At 36.0% G+C, this 23172-nt stretch overlaps 1 non-coding gene across 1 annotated transcript; it reads right to left on the bottom strand.

Annotated features, from left to right (window-relative positions):
- Positions 1 to 4167: 4167 nt before the first annotated feature.
- On the bottom strand, positions 4168 to 4272 carry LOC119510533. Its single transcript, XR_005211962.1, has one exon. It is a non-coding gene; the product is annotated as a U6 spliceosomal RNA (small nuclear RNA).
- Between the last annotated feature and the right edge of the window lie 18900 nt (positions 4273 to 23172).

Here is a 23172-nt window from a genome sequence, read left to right as displayed (position 1 = left end):
CTGAGAAATTAAGAAAGTGTGTATGCTAAGAATTGTTGTAAGCACATTACATGAATTCACTCATTCAGTTCTGCACAAATCCCTATAAGGATTTTTACTTTTATTATTGCCACTTTACAGATAAAGAAACTGAAGTCATGGAGCCAGGAAGTTGTGGAGCCACAATTTGAACCTGGACACACTTATTCCAGGACCCTCACATTTGAACACTTTCTCCTTGATTCCTTGTTTGCTGTGTTTGTATATTGTGATTATTACGTATTAGTGAATAGACTCAGGGTTGGCAAGTTTGAATCAACTTTGCAAAACAAGGGTTTTAGGATGTAGCTTTAACAGACTGCTCAGGGAGATCAGATTTCCATTGGGTCCATTTCCATTTAAGCTCCAGAACCTGTTGGAGTTGAACATTGTTTCTCATGAGTGGGTCAAAAGATTTGCTCTCTGTGCTGATATTTTCTGTCTCTGATGAAAGTCTAGTTATTTATTTTGTTTTTTGATAGTTGTTCCAGTTTGTTAATGCTGCCATTATGCAAAGTACCAGAAATTGATTGGCTTTTATAAAGGGAGTTTATTTAGTTACAGAGTTACAGTCCTAAGACCATAAAAGTGTTCAAACTAAAGCATCAACAAGAAGATACCTTCACTGAAGAATGGTCAGTGGCATCTGGGGCACCTCTTGTCAGATGGGAAAGCACGTGGCTGGTGTCTGCTGTTCCCAGTTTGTGTTTCAAAATGGCTTTCTCCAAAATGTCTCTGGGCTTGTCTCTCTTAGCCTCTTCAGTTCCTGTGCATCTAACCATCTGGGGGTCCTCTCTCAGTTTCTCAAGAGCAAACTCTAGGCGAGCATCTCTTAGCTTAGCATCTCCAACCGTCCTTCTCTCTGCATCGCCAAGCATCAGCTTTCAATGACCTTCTCCAAAATGTCCCTCTCAGCTCTCTGAGCTCCTTCTGCTTGTGAGCTCTTTTATGGGACTACAGTGATTAAATCAAGACCCTCCCTGAATAGGTGGGATCCATATCTCCATGGAAATAATTTAATCAAATGTTTCACCCGCAGTTGATTGAGTCACATCTCCATAGAAAAAGTCAATCAAAGGATTCCAACCTAATCAACACTAATACTTCTGCCCCCACGAGATTGCATTAAAGGATATGGCTTTTGGGAAGACATAATATATCCAAACTGGCACAGTTGTTAACACTTGGATACAAGATATTGTCTCACCCAATGTCTCATATTCCCAGAAGTTCTACCATTACTGAGTAAGGAGTTCTGTTAAAATTTGTTAAACTTTGAATATGTCATTCAGTATTACCTTCAAATATCTTCTCTTGAACTTATTTAGAGGCATTTGGACAATTTATTGCAAGCTTTATTGATTAATTTTTCATCATGAAATGATTTTCACTCATAATATTAGGTATAGCAATGAATATTTTAGCCCTGCTTAGTATTAAATGTGATGTATTTACCTATTTAAAATTTCATCAGTGAGTCATAACTACTGTAGTTATCACTAATCATTGCATTGCACAAACCAAAAAGCATCATTATTTCTCTTCCTCAATAGTTAATTGAGAAATCAAGTAATTACAAATCAATTACAGAATTTTAAGCATAGAGGCTCCTTAAAGCTCTTTGGTTCAAACTCTCATTTTCTAATTACAAAGAGATAGCCAAGAGTATAAATGATTTTGTTCAGGTAATAATACATATTTTTATTAAAATGATAAAGTGACAACATGATTATAAGACAACCAGCATTTGCTTAATTTTTAACTTACGTTCCACTTTTACATGCATTGTTTAATTTATTTTCCTGAAAATTTTTGAGCCGGTAGAACAGGTGTAATTATTATAAAAGTTGTACCAGTGGGATAACACAAGCTTAAAAATTATTTTTCTTGAGCTTACATAAGTCATAATAGGAGGCAGGGATTCAAATTCAGAACTTCTGCTCCTTTTCATCTTACACTAACACCCTGCTTTCATTTTTTAAATGATTATGAAATATTTCAGTATTAAAAACAGTATAAAGAACATATAATAAACATCCATGTATTCAGTACTCATTTCAAGAAAGAAAACATGATTGAAACAATCGATGGACTCAAAATGCCCTTCCACAGTGTATTTATTCATTCACGTTTTAATAGATATTTTGCTCCTGTAGAAATGCCACAACAATCCTTTTCATCCTTTAATTACCCTATACCATGTTTAGTATTTTAATTTGAGTATATGAATAGAATTCCACAGGGTATGCACATTTCCAATTTTATTTGATGTCCTAAGTTGCTTTCAAACTCAATTGAACCAATTTATATTCTCTTCATCATCAGAAACATTATGGTGGTACATATGTGTGGTCATGTGTGTGCGTGCATTGTGCGTGTGTATGACAGAAAGAGTGAGAGGGTAGGGAAGAAGGGGGAAGAATGAGCGATAAAGAAGGAGGGAAAAGAATACTTTATTTGGTCAATATTAATATGAAGTTATTTTCTTTATGATTTTCATTTATATGTCTTTGTATGTCTCCGGTTGCTGGGGAAGTTGAGCACATTTTCAGATAAACACATACACACCATTTGGATTTCCTTCTCTAGGAATTGCCTGTAAATTACTTTGATCAGATTTTTTCCAAAAGATTATTTTTTTCCTTATTGATATGTAGGAGTTCTTTATATATTTTGAATAACAATTTCTTGCATTTCTTTTTGCAAATATATATTTTTTCCAGTGTTTGGGTTTTATTTTCACCAACATATTGAATTTTAATGAATAGACAAATTTTAAGTCTACTTTCTATCTTTTTTTTCCCTGATTTTGCTATTTACATCTTTTTTAATGTATATTTCTCTTCCATGAGGTCACAGAAAAATTGTACATTATTTTTAAATTTTTAAAGTTTTGATTTCTACTTTTAAGTTTAATGTACCTTCTGGGAATGCCCAGGAAGGACTATGGTTTGTTAATTTCTGGTGGGTATGGTAGGAACAAGTTCACAGAAATATTATGTTATGTTATCTGTCTTTCTTATTCCTTTGCTGGGTTATAGTCTGTATATTTTCTTGGGGTAGAATAGGAACATGTTGGAAGTAGTGTAGTTATTTTAGGTTAGGGTCTTTTTCTTATTCCCTTATTTTGGTTTGTTTGAAATGTTTTTTCATTGTATTTTTTTTAATTTTTTGATATAGTTAATAGCTAAATAAAAAATGAAAGAAAAGTCTAATGTACCTTGAATTAATTGTGTGTATATCTTGCAGGTATGGGACCCAATTTAATTTCTCACAGGGTGTGGTGGTTTGGAGCTATAAGTATCCCAGAAAAATATGTTCTTAAACTTAATCCATTCCTGTGAGTGTGAACCCATTTTAAGTAGTATTTTGTGATAAGGTTACTTCAGTTAAGGTGCCGCCCACCTCAATCAAGTTGGGTCTTAATGCTATTACTTGAATCCTTTATAAACAGGATGAAATTCATACAGAAAGAGTAGTAGCCACAGCAGAAGTAGCCAGAAGCTGCTCTGAAGAGAATGGAGAAACCAGGAGACACCATTATGTGCTTTGCCGTGTAATAGACTAAGGACCAAGAATAGCCAGCAGCCAGCACCAGAATACCAGTATCTGGGGAGAAAGCATTGCCTTGTGACACCATGATATGAACTTCTATCTTAGCCTCAAAACCATGAGCTAATAAATTCCCATTGTTAATCTAATCCATTTCACCGTAATTGTTTGAGCACCCAAGGTATCTGAAACATAAGGTTAACTATCCCAGTGCCATTTTACTGATTAGTGTATCCTTTTCTAATGATCTGCAAACTTCTATTTATTCAGCACTCTGTATCAGGGTTCTAATACAATTTTTCAACCATCCAACATCATTGAAGGAATTTTGGTGAGCACATTCAAATATGCACCACCTTCTTCTAACATATACACTGAACGTGTTTTATCACATCCGTCCATCTAACTATTCCTCTATCCATCCACTAATCTACTTTAACTTTGATGAGTTTCAAAGTAAATTACAGACATTGGTGCAGACATTAGCTAGTTGCTTAAGCATGCAATACGTATTTGCAGGTTTCCTTTTAACGTAAAATGTGTATTCAATGAAATGTACAAATCATAAGAGTATATTTGCTGTATTTTGTAAATGAATAAAAGATGGAACATTTTATGAATTTGTATATCTTCCATGCACAGAAATCATGCTAATTTTCTCTAAATCAATCCAGTTTTAGTATATGCATTGCCAAAGTAAGCACTCACATATATTTTAAAATTTCGTTTTATATATCCAGTTTTGTTCAAAACAGGATTTGAGAATACTTATGAGAATACATGAAATAAACAGTGGTGTCTTTATGATAGGTTGAAAAATTTTAGAAAGGCTTAGGGTTGATGCTGTGTACAAGGTGGAGCCAACTAAAATACTAAAATGGATAGCACATAATTTCTCATCTAAATACTTATAAATGTTTCTACTCAGAATTAAGAGAATAATTGAAAGTATGATGATGAGTTGGTGATACAGAAGCCAGCCAAAAAATGTCTAAATATGCTATTGTAGCAATCCTGCATTCCACCCTAAAAGTAAAAATTGTCTTTTCAAAGTGGACAGAGAGAGGAAGAGAGAGGATAGAAATTTTGAAAAAGAGGACTTGTGGAACAATCTCATTTTGTGGCACTTGGATAAGCACTTTGGGTATGGCTAGACTAGCTCACAGTTGTGTAACCCCAGGGTTGACATCTGGGAATCATAATGCATTTTTAATTTCTGTGCCAGTTCTCTTAGATGTTTTTATCTCCTTCACAATAATGAATGAACTTCAATCTCTGATGCTTAGAAAATTTAGCCTTGGTTTTGGCTATAAAGCAAGACTTCGAAGTTTTTATCTGTCTTTGGGCTATGCTTTAGGGTGAATAGTCACTAATTTTAGATAAAGGACTAACATGTTCATTAAATTTCACATTTTAATTTGGAGGACAAATAACTTGTCTGAGATTTAGGCTCCTCAAAAGTAAAATGACAATAATAATTATATATTCATCACAGGATTATGAGAAATAAATGAGATGATCTATTACCTTAATACAAGCTGAAGAACATGGTTAGTTATTATTTTAATTACAAATATAAACAATTAGTGAAACAAGAAAAAAAAAACTTGCCAAGGATATATGGATTTACCATGAAGATTAAAACATTTCAGTCTTCCAAAGTAGAATGGGTTTAATTCTGGGTTATATCCTTTCAAAAAAGGAAAATATCTTCCTAACATCACTCTGCAGAACAAGATTTCAGATGAATTTAAGTAACAAATAAATATTTCAGTGACTCTTGTCAAAATTAGCAAAGAAAGTTAGCTTAAAGCTAAAAGTTATATAGCTCAATTAAATGTTGATACATGAAGAGAAAATCACATTGATAACACACATACATATTCACACACACTTTCCAGGTGCAAGAGAAAGTTAACAGTTTTTTCAAAGTGATAAATCAATTTATCAGATTCAGAAACAAAAATTTTCTTGGAATATAGCACAGGTACTGGATGGTGTGAAATTTATCACATTGACTAAAGTCTCAAAGACTCATGTCAAAGAAAAATACATATAAATTCCATTGGGTTTAAGTGATGACAGAATCTCATCTTAGTTATTTTATTTGGATGTAAAAAATCTCTCAAGCATAAATGTTGACATTCCTTGGCTTAAAATATGTTATTTGAATTGGATCTTAGGAAAATTACTTTCTTCCTGGGATGGAATGATGATTAACCAGTGAGAATAGAAGACAAATTAAAAATTCAATGACTTTGGTCAATAGCTTTAAATAGGAAGAATGGGGTATTTTTAATTAAGTACAATGGATTTAATTTTATATTAGTTCCTTTCAAAAAGGAGAACATTTTCTTAACATTCCTCTGCAGAAGGAGATTTCAGGTAAATATAATAAACAAATGAGTATTTCTGATGGTTGTCAGAGGTGTATTGCCCTTTGATTGCCTAGAAGAGTATGTTCATTAACAACATATTTAGCTGCCATCTTATATATAAAATAGAGGTTGAACGAATGAAACAGAGACAGAGTTGGGAAAGTAGAGAGGCAAGAAGGAAGAATGATAAAAGGAAAGGAAGAAGGAAGGAAAGAAGGAAGGAAGGAAGGGAGGGAGGGAGGAAAGAAGGGAGGAAGGAGGCAGGGAGGTAGGGAAGGAGGGAGGGAGGAAATAAGAGAGGGAGGAAGGGGAAAAAGAAACAAAAAGAAAGGAAAAGAATAAGCATGAATATTTTACAACTCTAGGTCTTAATTCATACGTTCAAAAGATAGCCTGGATTTTCTGATTTGATTCAAATTAATAAATGAACAAATAATGGATGCTGTTATGGATTGAATTATGTCCTCCACAAAGATATGTTTAAGTCCTAAACTTCAGTTCTTTGGGTGTGCACCCATTTGTAAATATGCACTTCCAAGACCCTATTGGTTAATATGAGGGCAAACTGAATCAGGGTGGGCCTTAATCCAGTGTGACTGGAGTCTTCATAAACAGAGAAAATTCGGACACAATAGTATATATAAGTAGGAGAAAAAAGTCGATGGATGGCCATGTGATGGTGGTAGAGATTGGGTTATTGACTGCCAACAAGCCACCAGAAAGAAAGCTACAGACTTCAGAGAATGCCTCATCCTGCCAACACCTTAATTTTGGACTTCTAACCTCCAAAACTGTGAGACAATAAATGTCTGATGTTAAGTCATCTAGTCTGTGGTAATTTGTTATAGCAGCCCTGGCAAACTAAGACAGACGCATACAGTCTTATACAAAACAATACAGAAAATACAAAACAGAACACAAAAATTAGCCATACTATTATGGTTGCCTACAGGTAACCTAAGTAAAACTCAAAAAACTAAATATAGAAATAATCCTTTTAAAGCCGAGGGGTGCTATTTGTTTCATTTTATTTGAAAGAGAATATGTAAATGATATTCGATTATTTCAGTTTTCCTTAAAATAGATACTTTGGATAGTCTCTGTATCTGAATATGTTAATAAAACATTGAAGTGCTATATAGGTCAGAAGCCATCCACTTCATACATCTAGACACCATCTTAGCCTCAATTCTTCAGAGATATTATTAAACCTATCATAATGTTGGGATGAAGGGGGGAAAAAAACTTTATTTCAGACAGACATATAAAACAATTTCTTATATAATTAGAGTTTACAAGAATATTAAAGTATTTCACTTTAAATTTATTATTGTTAGTAGGTATGTTAGCAAGAATATATGTTTCCCAACAATGAACTGTGGGATCTTAGTATTTCTAAAATAGTTTCTCATGTAATGTGACAAGGTATAGAATATCTTACAAATAAAGTGTTTGGGCCCATCTTAATAAAATAAGAGTAGAAGCACTGGCACAGTTTTGTATCAAAATTAACTGAACTTGAACTTGTTTTAGGGCATTGTAGAACTTTCTTAAGTTTACTGTCTTTTATATAATTCTATTAGATTGGTATAACTCCTTGTAAAGATTGACTTGGGAAGATCAGAGAGGTGCAAGGATCTCAATTGTCTCCCAGAGAGATGTAGTTATATCATCTGGTATTACCTTTTATTATAAACAAATGGAAAATAAAATGAGAGTGAAAATTGAGGGTCTTTAATCACATTAGAACTTGAATGAAATGCAATTAAATTTCCAAATATATTAGAGGATATAAAATTGGGTTGAACAATCATAATAAACTGCTAGGAATAACTCCATTTATTTTATGACAGGCCAAATATAAAACTAATCATGAAGAAAAAGTAATCATGGCCTACTATGAGCAACTATATGCCAATAAACTAGACAACTTAGACAAAATGGACAACTTCCTAGAAAAGCATAAACAACCAACACTGACTCAAAAAGAAATAGGTGACTTCAACAAACGAATCACAAGTAAAGAGATTCAGTCAGTCATCAAAAAGCTTCAAAAAAAGAAAAGCTAAATGGTTTCACATGTGAATTCTACCAAGCATTCAAGAAAGAATTAGTACCAATCCTGCTCAAACTCTTCAAAAAAATTGAAGACGAGGGAAAGCTACCCAATTCATTCTATGATGCCAATATCACCCTAATACCAAAATCAGACAAAAACACTACCAAAAAAAAAAAAAGAAATTATAGACCAATCTCTTTAACAAATATAGACACAAAAATCCTCAACAAAATACTTGCAAATCGAATCCAGTGGCACAATAAAATAATTATACACCGTGACCAGATGGGGTTTATTCCAGGTAAGTAAGGTTGGTTCACGACAAGAAAATCAATTAATGTAATACACCACATCATTAAATCAAAGCAGAAGAAACACATGATCATCTTGATTGATGCAGAAAAGGCATATGACAAAATTCAACATCCTTTCTTGATGAAAACAACTCAAAATCTAGGAATAGAAGGAAATTTTCTCAATACGATAAAGGCAATATATGAAAAACCCACAGCTAACATCGTACTCAATAGAGAGAGACTGAAAGCTTTCCCTCTAAGATCAGGAACAAGACAGGGATGCCCAATGTCATTATTGTTATTCAACAATGTTCTGGAAGTTCTAGTTAGAGCAATTAGGCAAGAAAAAGAAATAACAGGCATCCAAATTTGAAAGGAAGAAGTAAAATTTTCACTCTTGGCAGATGACATGATTCTATATGTAGAAAATCCAGAAAAATCTACAGCAAAGCTATTAGAACTAATCAATGAATATAGCAAAGTGGCAGGCTACAAGATTAACATGCAAAAATCTGTAGTTTTCTTATACACAAGTAACATGCAACAAGAGGAGGAATTCAAGAAAAAAAATTCCATTTACAATAGCAAACAAAAGAATCAAATATTTAGGAATAAACTTAATGAGACACAAAAGACCTACACAAAGAAAACTACAAGAAACTGCTAAAAGAAATTGAACAGGAGCTTTAAAAATGGAAGAACATACCGTGTTCATGGATTGGAAGACTAAATATAATTAAGATGTCAACTCTACCTAAACTGATTTATAGATTCAATGCAATACCAATTAAAATCCCAACCACTTACTTTGCAGAAATAGAAAAACCAATAACCAAATTCATTTGGAAAGGCAAAGTGCCCTGAATAACCAAAAATATCTTGAGAAAGAGGAACGAAATGGGAGATCTCACACTACCTGACTTTGAAGCATAATACAAAGCTACAGTGCTCAAAACAGCATGGTACTGGCATAAGGATAGACATGCTGACCAATGGAATTGAATTGAGCATTCAGAAATAGACTCTTGCATCTACAGACAATTGATCTTTGATAAGGCAATCAAGCCAAAGCAACTGGGACAGAACAGCCTCTTCAATAAATGGTGTTTGGAGAACTGGATTTCCATTTCTGAAAGAATGAAAGTGGACCCCTATCTCACACTTTTTACAAAAATTAACTTGAAATGGATCAAAGACCTAAACATTAGTGCTAAGACCATAAGACTCTCGGAAGAAAATGTAGGGAAATTTAGGAGGTGGTTTCCTAGACCTTACACCCAAAGTGCAAGCAACCAAAGAACAAATACACAAATGGGATCTCCTCAAAATTAAATGCTTTTGTACATCAAATGATTTTGTCAGAAAGGTAAAAAGGCAGCCTATACAATGGGAGACATTTGGAAACCACATGTCAGATAATGGTTTAATATCCCAAATATATAAAGTGATCCTACAACTCAACAACAGAAAGACAAACAACCCTATTTAAAAATGGGCAAAAGATATGGGCAGACACTTTTTCTGAAGAGGAAATACAAATGGCTCAAAAATATATGAAAAAATGCTCAGCTTCTTTGGTTCTTAGGGAAACACAAATCAAAGCCACAATGAGATATTATCTCACACCTACCAGATTGGCCATTATCCAAAAAACAGAAAACTGCAAGTGCTGGAAAGGACATAGAGAAAGAGGCACACTTATTCACTATTGGTGGGAATGTAGAATGGTGCAACCATTCTTGAAGACAGTGTGGCAGTTCCTCAGGAAGCTAAGTATAGATTTGCCATATGACCCAGCTATTCCTTAAGACATGAATGGACATTTGTAAACTGATATTTACTGTGGCATTATTCATAATAGCTGAGAGATAGAAACAGCCTAAATGTCTATCTACAGATGAGTGGATAAACAAACTATGGTAAACACACATGATGGAATATTGCACAGTTGTAAGACAGAACAAAGACATGAAACATATAATGAAACTTGAGGACATCATGTTGAGCGAAGTTAGCCAGAAACAAAAAGACAAATACTGTATGGTCTCACTAACACAAACTAACAGTATTAAGGAAACTTTGAGAGTTAAAAGCTGATAACACAGGCTTCCAGGAGATAGACGGTAGAGATTAGACATTTGATGCTGAATGACTACAGAATGTTCAGCAGGATTGATTGTATAGATCCAAAAACAAATAGCATGATACTCTGTGATGGTAGCATAATATTGTAACTACAGTGAACAAAGATATCCATGAGTAAAGCTGAAAGAGGTGGGCTAGGGGCATGAATGACACCTGAGGTAAAGATAGATGATAGAGACTGGGACTGTTTAACTTAGCAAAAACTGGATTGTTACTGTGCCAGTTTGAAGGTATTATGTTCCCCCAAATGCCATTATCTTTGATGTAATCTTGTGTAGGCAGACATTATCAGTATTGATTAGATTGTAATTCTTTGAGTGCTTCTTTGGAATGTGCCCCACTCAGCTGTGGGTGATGACTCTGGATAATTTCCATGGAGGTGTTGCTCCGCCCATTCAGGGTGGGTCTAAGTTGATCAGCGGAGCGATATAAATGAGCTGATGGGCAGAGGGAACTCAGTGCAGCTGATAGTGAGCTTTTGAAGAGGAGCTACAGCCAAGAGGGACACTTTGAAGAATGCATAGGCACTGAGAGAGGAGCTGTAGATGATGGGACAGTTTGAAGACAGCCATTGAAAGCAGACTTTTGCTCCAGAGAAGCCATGGGAAAAACACCCCGAGAGCAACTAAGAGTGACATTTTTGAGGAACTGCAGCCTAGAGACGAACGTCCTGGGAGAAAGCCATTTTGAACCCAGAACTTTGGAGCAGATGCCAGCCATGTGCCTTCCCAGCTAATACAGGTTTTCCGGACACCATTGGCCATCTTCCAGTGAAGGTACCCAATTGCTGATGTATTACCTTGGACACTTTATGGCCTTAAGACTGTAACTGTGTAACCAAATAAACCCCCTTTATAAAAGCCAATCCATTTCTGGTGTTTTGCATTCCAGCAGCTTTAGCAAACTAGAACAGTTACTAAATGTAAAAAATATAAAACTGTTCTTGCATGTGGGGGAACAAATCAATGTCAACTATGCAGAGTGTTGGAAATGGGATGGTATTGGGGAAAAATATAATCAAAGCAAACTGGAGTCTGTGGTCAATAGTAATATGCTTCCATTAAATGTAACAAAGGCAATACACCAAAGCTAAATGTGTATGAGAGGGGGATATAAGAGAGGGATATGGGATTCTTGCTAGTGGTGTTGTCTGACCATACTATTGTATTGTACTGTATGATATTTTACTCTCTTTTTATTATCTTTTTTATTATTCATTAAAAAACCTTTTTTTCATAGTAATCAGTATGTTCAAATGCTGACTGTGGTGATAAATGCATAACTGTATGATGATACCATGAACAACTGATGGTACATCATGGATAATTATATGGTTTGTGAATATAGCTCTATAAAATTGTATGGAAAAATATAAACAGGAATAAAAGTGCTGGAGAAAACATGGCGAGAAGGATGTATGTATTTACTGTTGGTTAGGAAATAGAGTGGTATAGCCTTTCTGGAGAACAGTGGTGTGATTCTACATGAAGCTAAGTATGCAGGTGCCATAAGGTCCTGCAACCTCATTAGGGGGCATTTACTTGGAGAATCTGAGAGCAGGGACATGAATGGACATTTGCACACTGGTGGTGTTTATGGAGAGAGTATGCATGATTTGCAATGGGTGGAGGTGGCCTAAGAGTACGTCAACTGAGGAACAGAATGGTGAACTGTTGTGTGTGCATGCAATGGAATATTGAGTGACTGGGAGGAGTGAAGATGTGAGACACCCAATGAGGTGAATGGAACCTGCAGACAGCATTTTGAGTGAGCTATGCCAGAAACAAAGGCAAGCACTATAATGCCTCACCAATATGGACTAACTATGATACGCAAACTCAGAATTGAATCTTAGCGCACAGCTTATCAGGGCAATGCTTATTGTAATGTTCCCTGGATTGTAAGCTCTTACAGCAGTCACTTCTGTTCCTTAATTGCAATGGCTATCTCCAAACTCTGAGATGCTGATCCCTTTGTGTATAACCTGATTGGTCACTAGAAACTCAGAGCTAGAATTCAGCAGATATGAATGTCAGTATTAGACATATAGCAACTGTTAAAAAAGCTGAAAAAGAGTCCAGACTTCAACTAGAGATATGAATGAAGCAGATGCAGTTAGGACTAGGGCAAATTGGGCCAAAGGGTAAAGGACAATACTGACTGCATTTTAAAACCTCAAATTCCATGTGAGACCAAGGGAAGAGATGGTTAGTTGGCACAGGAGCTATATTTCCTAAACAATTTAACTCGTTCAGTTTGTTCAAATACCATAATTACATGGAACTTTTAACAGGAAGTAAGACCTGGCAGGTTTGTATATGTTAGTATGAAATAGCAACACATCCCAACATAATTTGGGCAGAGAATAAAAATATATATGCAGGGACCCCCTGAGGAACTGGGGAAAATGTGGAAGTGTTGTACTATCTCACCTGGATTGTTGCTGATGTTCTCACAAACACTGGGGACTGGAAGTTTTGTATGTCAAACCCTCTATCTTGGTGCTTGCCCCTATGAAGCTTGTTACTGCAGAGGAGAGGCTAAACCTCCTTATAATTATGCCTAAGAATCTCCCCGAGTACCTCTTTGTTGCTCAGATGTGGCCCTCTCTCTTTAGCTAAGCCAACTCGGCAGGTGAACTCACTGCCCTCCCCCATACACGGGATCTGTCTCCCTGGGGTTTAAATCTCCCTGGCAACGTGGGATATGACTCCCTGGGATGAATCTGGGCCCAGCATCATGGGATTGGGAATATCTTCTTGACCAAAAGGGGGATGTGAAATGAAACAAAACAAAATTTCAGTGGCTGAGAGATTCCAGATGGAGTCAAGAGGTCACTGTGGTGGGCACTCTTATGTACTACATAGATAACCTTGTTTTTAGGTTTTAGTGTGGTGAAATAGCTAGAAATACATACCTGGAACTATCAAACTACAAGCCAGTAGCCTTGACTCTTGAAAACGATTGTATAGTAATGCAGCTTACAAGGGGTGACAGTGTGATTGTGAAAGCCTTGTGGATCACAATCCTTTTATCCAGTGCATGTATGGATGAGTAGAAAAATGGCAACAGAAAACTAAATGAAAAATAGGGTGGGGAGGGGATGACTTGGGTGTTCTTTTTTACTTTTATTTTTTATTCTTTTTTTCACTTCTTCTGGTACAGGAAAAATGTTCAAAAATAGATTGGGGTGATGAATGCACACCTATATGATGCTACTGTGAACAACTGATTGTACACTTTGGATGATTGTATGGTATATGAACATATCTCAATAAAAGTGAATTTCAAAAAAAAGTAAATTAGTGTTCCCTTTATCCAGTGGGTAGACAGAAGAGCAGAAAAAATGGGGACAAAAAGTAAATGGATAATGAGGGGGGTGGGGTATGAGATGTTTTGGGTGTTCTTTTTTACTTTTATTTTTATTCTTTTTTTATTTTTATTTTTTGCAGTAATGACAATGTTAAAAAATTGATTGTGGTGATGAATGCACAACTACATAATGATACTGTGAACAACGGATTGTACACTTCAGATGATTGTATGGTATGTGAATATAATATATCTCAATAAAATTGCATTTTAAAAAAAGTAAAAAAAAAAGTAGTCTTAGCCAAACACAACCCTATAAAGCATGTTCCCATTAGTTACATCTTCAAGGAAACAGAAAACTCTAATTCAGTTCTCTAATATTAGTTTCAACCTATTGATTCTGATCTCTCAAACAACTAGGTTTTTTCTCCTTTACATATTCATATAGGTCTCCTTAATTTTCCTCAGTCTTAGAATTACATTGTTTCTTCAAACAAATCCAAAATGAAAATTGAGCCACATCATTAAATTATTGCTATATTTTAGGCTTATTTTATTTTTTATACATGTTGTGATATTATGGAAAACATCCTTTTGAAATTAAATGAACATTCACTCTACTTTTTATAAGAGAGCCAACAGGACTACATCACAGGAAGATATGTTTTGGTGTTTTCATAAAAAAAATTACTTCCAACATTACACATTTTTTTAGGAATATGCAGATGTATGTAATGAAGACAATTATAACAAAATTGTTAAAATATGTTTATGAAAATCTTAGGAAATTTAAATCATGTGTTTAAAGTTGATTTTTCCCCACTTACTTACTTACTTGTCTCAATCATTAACAACCCACAAGTTAGATAAATTAAAAATAAATTACTGCAGACAATCATAAAACAATCAGTCCACCCACCTACAAATTTGTAACGCACTGGGACTATCAAAGTAACACATTTTTTTCCTGATTCGGAAAGTACTGTAGTAATCAGGATTGAATATCTATAACAAATAGCTAGTAAAAATGTTTAAGAAAAGTTAAAATATATGATAAACCAACTGGAAATCTTTGGTTCACTTTTTTTTTTTAATTTTTATTGATATTGTTCACATACCATACAATTATCCAAAGATCCAAACTGTACAATCAATTGCCCTCGGTACCCTCATGTAGCTGTGCATCCATCACCACACTTAATTTTTGTTCAATTTTTAGAACCTTTTCATTACTCCAGACAAGAAATAGAGCAAAAGAAGAAAAGAAAAAAAAGAAAAAACTAGAAAAGGAAACTTGAATTCTCCCATATCCCTTACTAATCCCCCTCAATTTTTAACTCATAGTATTGGTATAGTATGTTTGTTACTGTTTATGAAAGAACACTGAAATACTACTAACTGTAATACATAGTTTGCAATAGGTATATATTTTTTCCCTATATGCCTCTCTATTATTAACTTTTAGTTGTACTGTCATACATTTGTTCTGGTTCATGGAAGAGATTTCTAATATTTGTACAGTTAATCATGGACATTGCCCACCATAAGATTCAGTTTTATACATTCCCAATTTTTGACCTCCAACTTTCCTTCTGGTGACATATATGACTCTGAGCTTCCCCATTCCACCTCATTCACGCACCACTCAGCACTGTTAGTTATTCTCACATCTTGCTACCAACACCCCTGTTCATTTCCAAACATTTAAGTTCATCCTAGTTGAACATTCTGCTCATACTAAGCAACCACTCCCCATTCTTTAGCCTCATTCTTTATTCTGGTGCCTTATATTTCACGTCTATCAGTTTACATATTATAATTAGTTCCTATCAGTGAGACCCTGCAATATTTGTCCTTTTGTATCTGGCTTATTTCACTCAGTATAGTGCCCTCAAGGTTTCATCATCAACCCATTTTTTTTATATGGTTTTGTTCACATGCCATACATTCCATTCTAAGTAAACAATCGATGGTTCCCTGTACAGTCACATATTTATGTGTTCACTACCCTCACCACTATCTATATACAGGCATCTACATTTCTTCCACAAGGCAGGAGGGAGAGTCAAAGAAGGTAGAGAGGAAAAAGAAAAATAAAAAAGAAAGAGGAAGGAAAAAAATGACAGCTAGGAAGCAGCAAAAGGAAAGATAACCTTAAATCAAAGTAGACTAAAGAGTCAGACAACACCACCAATGTCAATTGTCTCATACCCCTCTCCTATCCCCCCCTCTTATCTGCATTTACCTTGGTATATAGCCTTTGTTACATTAAAGGAAGCGTAATACAATGATTCTATTACTTACAGTCTCTAATTGATGTTGATTGCATCCCTCCCCCAATGCCTCCCCATTTTTAACACCTTGCTAGGTTGACATTTGCTTGTTCTCCCTCGTAAAAGAACATATTTGTACATTTTATCACAATTGTTGAACATTCTAGATTTCACTGAGTTACACAGTCCCAGTCTTTATCTTTCCTCCTTTCTTCTGGTGTCTCACATGCTCCCAACCTTCCTCTCTCAACCATATTCATAGTTATCTTTGTTCAGTGTACATACCTTGCTGTGCTACAATCTCCCAAAAAAATTTTGTTCCAAACCTCTCACTCCTGTCTTTTCCTATCACTCTGTAGTGCTGTCTTTAGTATTTCCTGTAGGGCGGGTGTCTTGTTCACAAAGTCTCTTATTGTCTGTTTGTTGGAAAATATTTTGAGCTCCTCCTCATATTTGAAGGACAGTTTTGCTGGTTATAGGATTCTTGGTTGGTGGCTTTTCTCTTTCGGTATCTTAAATATATCACACCACTTCCTTCTTGCCTCCATGGTTTCTGCTGAGAAATCCACACATAGTCTTATTAAGCTTCTTTTGTATGTGATGGATCACTTTTCTCTTGCTGCTTTCAAGATTCTCTCCTTGTCTTTGACATTTGATAATCTGATTATTAAGTGTCTTGGCGTAGGCCTATTCAGATCTATTCTGTTCAGAGTACGCTGTGCTTCTTGGATCCATAATTTAATGCCTTTCATAAGAGATGGGAAATTTTCATTGATTATTTCCTCTATTAGTGCTTCTGCCCCTTTTTCCTTCTTTTCTCCTTCTGGGACACCAATGATACATACATTCTTGTATTTCGTTTCATCCTTAAGTTCCCAGAGACATTGCTCATATTTTTTCATTCTTTTCTCCATCTGCTCCTTTGCATGTAGGCTTTCAGGTGTTTTGTTCTCCAGTTCCTGAGTGTTTTCTTCTGCCTCTTGAGATCTGATGTTGTATGTTTCCACTGTGTCTTTCATCTCTCATGTTGTGCCTTTCATTTCCATAGATTCTGCTAGCTGTTTTTTTGAGCTTTCAATTTCTGCTTTATATATGCCCAGTGTTTTCTTTTTAGCCTTTATCTCTTCTGCCATATCTTCTCTAAACTTTTTGAATTGATTTAGAATTAGTTGTTTAAATTCCTGTATTTCAGTTGAAGTGTACGTTTGTTCCTTTGACTGGGCCATAACTTCGTTTTACCTACTGTAGGTTGTAGTTGTCTGTTGTCTAGGCATCTGACCTCCTTGGCCACCCCAATCAGGTTTCCCCAGAGGAGAACAAGCTCAGGTCCCAGAAGGAGGAAATATTCAGTGTCCAGTTTCCCTGATGGTTTTTCTTAGAGGATTGACACACCCTGTGTCTTTCTGCCCAACAGGTGCACCTGTCAGCCTGTCATGGGCTGGTCTAGGGGTGTGTGGCCTATGGCTCTCCTCCCCCAGGCTTTGAGGTCTGGTTCTGGTAAGGCAGGTAGTAGAGCTGGGCCCCTCCCTTTCCTCGGGAAGCTATGCTCCCTTCAGAGAGGTCATTTGCATATAAATAGATTCTGTGTTTCTCTGACTCAGAGGGCTGAGATTTTAAAATGGATGAGGCTTTCTCCACTGAGCTGCCCAGGTTGAGAGAGAGAGAAAGGGACAGAAAGCTCCCAGATTCACCCATTGGCCAGAGATAGCACCCGATCCTCTGGGCTCCCAGTCCTGAGACAGATATGTCCCCCAACTCTCCCAAGTCAATCGTCACCAAAAGCCTCTGTCTGCTTGTTGGGGATTCACTGTCTATATTGCGCAGTTAACATTAAAACCCCAGTTGGAGCTGGGCTGAGGTATATTCACCTGTTCAGAGATTGCTGCTGTTAAGCACCACAAGGCTTCTGTGAGGGAGGGGCTCTCGGCTCTCAGCTCTCGGCACGGGTCTGCAGTTTTTACTTACAGATTTTATGCTGCGATCCTGGGCATTCCTCCCCATTCAGGTTGGTGTATTATGAGTGGACAGTCACATTTGTCTCCCCATAGTTATTCCAGGTTATTTACTAGTTTTTTGGTGGTTTATGAATTGTTCCAGGGAGACTAACACTCTTCCACTCCTCTCTATGCTACCATCTTAGCTCCTCTCCCTTTGATTCACTTTTAAATGAAAGAGAAGATAAGGGGTAGGGGAGGGATTTCAGCTGGAAGTTGAAAGAAATAAATATATCCCATTCATACCACAAAACATACATATACACATACAAAGGCAGAAGCAATAAAGGGAATTAATGTTTGACCCAATTATTTTGTTATCAAAAGGGAAATGACAAGTCAGAAAATCAGAAAACATATATGCAAACATTAACCAATGGAGAATTGGATTCCAAAACATACAAAGTAATTTAACAAATAAATGAAGAAACCCAACTCCCCCCCCAAATTTTTTGACAAAAAAAATTTTTAGACAGTTTTTTTCACACACCATAGAATCCATCCTAAGTGTACAATCAACGGTTCTTGGTATAATCACATAGTTTTGCATTCACCATCTATTGGCAATTGTGAATAATGCCACTATAAACATCAGTGTGCAAATGTCTGTTTTTCTTCCTGCTTTCAGCTCTTTTGAGTATATACTAGTAACGGGACTGCCAGATCATATGGCAGTTCTATACTTAGTTTTCTGAGGAACCGTCAAACTACTTTCCAGAGAGGCTGCACCATTCTACCTTCCCACCAATAGTGATTAATTGTTCCTGTTTCTCCACATCCTCTCCAGCACTTGTAGTTTACAGTTTTTTGTTTTTTTTTTTAATCTTTTATAATGGCCATTCTAGTAGGTGTGAAATGGTATCTCATTGTGGTTTTGATTTGCATTTCCCTAATAGCCAGTGAAGTTGAGCATCTTTTCATATGCTGTTTAGAAATATGAAAAGAGGCATTTACAGAAGAAAGAGCACAAATGGACAATAAACAAATAAATGGTTCTGCCTTGTTCCTGATTAGGGAATATAAATTAAAATCACAATGAGATTCCTTTTCAAACTCATCAGATTAGTGAAAATAAAAAATACATTACCTCCACCTCATGGTCTACCATCTTTCTGGAATGAAGGTGCCTTGCCACCCCCCTACAGAAATGATTGAAATAGTTTCTAACCTAACACTGGAATGTAATCAAAACATGAATAATTGACCTCTTCCTCTAGAGAGAGGAAAGATGAATGAGATACAAGCAGAAAAATCTGGTGGAGCTCATTTGTTTTCCACTGACAAGCTAGAGCTGTCCATACCCAGAAGCTGAGAGATGGTTCAGTCCTGCTTCTAGGCCCTCTTGTTGTACCTTTTATTTATCATGTGAATGACTTGATCTCTTTCCAATCTATTACCATTATTTCCAGTCACTTTCTGTTAAATTCAACCAAAGAACCCTATCTGTTCCAGGACAAAATTTATATTTATTTGTCTTTTTTAATTTTTTTTTTTTTTTTTTGGTTACTGTGGTAGTATGTATAAAATGGACCATTCAAAGATGTCCTCACCTATTCACCAGTACCTGTGAATATGTTACATGTCAAAAGGGACTTTACACATTTAACTAAGGTTACAAAATTTAAGAAAGGGCAGTTATTTTAGATTTTTCATGTATGTCCAATCGCACAAGGTAGAGGCCAGAGAGATCTGAAGTGTGAGAGGAATTCAACCAGAGTTTCTGGGGAGACCACTTGGATTATATGAGAAGGTATACGAGCAGCCTCTGGAAGCAGACACAGTCCTTAGCTGACAGCCAGACTCAGTCCTACAAAAGCAAGGAACTGAATTTGGCCAACAACATGAATGAGCTTGGAAACTGATTCTTCTCCAGATCCTCTAGTAAGTAATACCACCCTGCCAAATACTGTGATAGCACTGTGATTTTGGCCTTTGAGGCCTAAATCAAAGATTTCTGACCTAAAGAATCCATGAGATAATAATTTTTGGTTGTTCTAAGCAGCTAAGTTTGTGGTAGTTTGTTAGGGCTGCAATAAAAACATAACAGAATTACCTATATTTAGTTAGTAATACAATTTAGTTCTCTATAGGTTGTTGATAAACTACCTGTGTATAGCAACAGTCCTGTAGGTTTTATTTACTAGGCAGAAAAACCAGGAGCCATTTCTTAAAATTTGTCCTTTATTGTTTCTTCTATATTTTGCCTTGGCTTTACCTTTTTGAGGGACAGCAAGCACGGCATCAATTTGTCTCTTGTCTTTCTTCAGTCTGTTTTCTCTACTGATCATTGAACAAAGCAAATCTGATGATGTAACTGCTACTTAAAGGCTGTCTTTGGGTTCTCATTGCTCTCAGAAGCAAAGCCAACATCATCCATTTCCATAATTTCCTGTAGTATTTTTTTCCTGCTTACCACACCCATGACATTGCTTTAGTTCTAGTGTCCCCTGCACTCTGTCACACTGACGTTTACTCAATTTTTGGAGTTTCCATACGGAGACTTCCAGCACTGTGGTCACATTTTCTGGAATGCTGAAGCCACCCATTCTTATATCCTTAGCATTTTCTTTTTAACCTCTTTTTCAGATGTTCATTGAATACCCCATCTTACATTCCTAAAATTTCTTTTATAATCCTAGAATCTTCCTATACAGAGTAGGTGGTCACCATCCACATAAATCATTACTTGTCTTAATGTTTCTATAGAGTATGTTTTGAAGAAATGGCATAATCCGATTGCATATTTCTCTATGATGACTTTGAGTTGAGCTCCAGCCCCTCTCCTCTCCTGCCCCCCAACTTGTCTACACCTTGGTGAAATATAATTGACTGGAGGCTGAGGGCTACTTGTCACACACCTGCCCCTTGCAGGGTGCAGTGACACACTTTTGTTTTGTAGGAGAAAAAGCTATCCCAGTTCTTTATTCTTCTCTTTCTTTCTATAAGCAGATTTATTCTTCCTAGTAACTTGCATGTTAAATAATGCTATAAGTACTGAAAAAGTTGATAAATGCTATCTTTAATGAACACTATAAAGTTATGGTATCTCATGACATTTTTCTACTCTATAAAACAGCCACTTTGACTATTTGAAATAGCTATTGATTAATGGGATGAAATTATATATGATTCTGTACTCCATAGGACAATTCCATTTCTATGGATCTCAATGCTGTTTTTTAGACATTGTGTTAGAGTTTCCAAATCCTGTTGACTTTAACAATAAATGTTGCTAATAGTGATTTTCTGGAAGGAATACTTTCTTTATCATAAAAATAAAAGTTATGTATATATCTGCTGTTCTTTGCTTGGCAAACTCCAAATGCATTATTCCCCATTGTGTGATGACTACAACCGCAAATGTAGTCAAGGGTAAAAGTGAGCACTGGCCAACTTGGTCAGCCAAGATGCAACTTCGTTTACCAAATTGCGTCTGTTGAGGGATTTCATCAATTTTTTGAACTGGGTTTCAATTATTCATTTAGTAGGAACTATGAATACTCAATAAAAAGAATTAGCAATGAGAACATAGGTCACAGATGAGTAATAGATTACTAGGACAGTTCTGGGCACACAGTAAATGATCAATAAAATTTGTTGAATGGAACAAACAGGACAATATGGAAGAGTCTCATAAACATAATGTTGCAGTAAAAGAAGCTAGACATAAAAGGGTGCATATCACATGATTTACATAGAGTACAAAAACAGGTAAAACTAATTGATGTTGCTATAATCCATAATAGCAATTACCCTTGAGAAGAGCCAATGTCTTACAGTAATCACTGGACAGTAGATATAGCCTCTTGGGACTAATAATGCTCTGTTTCTTGATATTCATGCTGATTGCAAAGCAGAGATCAATTTGTAAAATTCTCTGTCCGTAGGGGCTGACAGACATTGCCCAGTGACTGATTGATGCAGTACATTAAGGCCCGCCCCCTTGTCTCATGAATGACAAGCCTGAGGGCCTATTTCAGTTCCAGAGCTCCTTCAGAGATTGTTACAAATGCATCACTCTTTGTCTTCGTATCCTGCCCAATTCTATTTCTTTTGCACTACACAGCGTTGTTCCTACAAGTACTCCCCAGTAAAATCCCTGCATGCAATTATATAACTCTGAGACATTTTCCTGGGACACAGTCTAAGACGATTAGCACCAGGAGTGGTTTGAGAAAGCAGGTTTGAACTGGGATTTTCTCTTAACCATAATATAACCATAATGTACTCTTTGATACTGTCTTTACTCTTTTTTTTTTCTATATGTTTTAATCAGTCTCCCAGGTCCTCCACTGTATTTGTGTATGTGTGTGTATGTTCATGTGTTTCATTTCGTTATCTTAGGTTTAATATTTTCTTGATTCATATATGAAGAATTTCATGGTCTCAACTGAATTTCCTAGAGAAAATAAGAGTTATTGTCATGTCATTAATAGAAAAATAAGCTGAAAATTATTTAGAGTAATCAATATTTATGGAGTCCTACGCCCCTTGTAGTTGACACAGAAATCTGAAAGAGATATGGTAATTTTGATAAGTACATAATTTACAACCAGGAAAGTAAGGCCTTTGGCACATATTACTCAAAAACTATATGTCTGAAAAGTCTCTTACAACTTTTTGAATCATTAAGTGTAATAAAAATTTCCATTTTTCTTCTATCTCTTTAAAAAAATGTAGCTGCCTATAACTATAGGAAAATAAATGGATTCAGAGAGAGTATATGAATACAAAATTAAGCCTTAAGGAGTGCACATCACAGTTCATCAAGAAAATGCCAACCTTTGTGTTAGGAATGGTTTGGCTCCAAGCTCTGGCTTCCATGCATCAAACAATTTAGAGAACCAAAAACTGACTATGCCAAGAATGTATCAACCGCGTGAGAGACTCACAATACATTCTTCACCCAGAAGTTGTAGGATGCTATCACTGTTTCAATAGCTTTTTAAATGAGGAAACCAAAATTTCTCAAATGAGTTATACCCCAATAACAAAGTACTTTCCCTTTTAACATTTTTAACCACAGCTAGAACTGCCAACTCACAAAAGCGAATTACGAAGAGGGGTACAAAGGGGAGGCGACGCGAGCGGGACCCGCCGGCTGAGGAGGGGGCGCCGCGGGCAGGCGGCAGTGGCGGCGGCACG

Source organism: Choloepus didactylus, chromosome 1 (genome assembly GCF_015220235.1).
Source record: "Choloepus didactylus isolate mChoDid1 chromosome 1, mChoDid1.pri, whole genome shotgun sequence".
Lineage (NCBI taxonomy): Eukaryota > Metazoa > Chordata > Mammalia > Pilosa > Megalonychidae > Choloepus > Choloepus didactylus.
The sequence above is the reverse complement of the archived record's forward strand: the minus strand, read 5'-3'. Positions and strand labels throughout refer to the sequence as shown.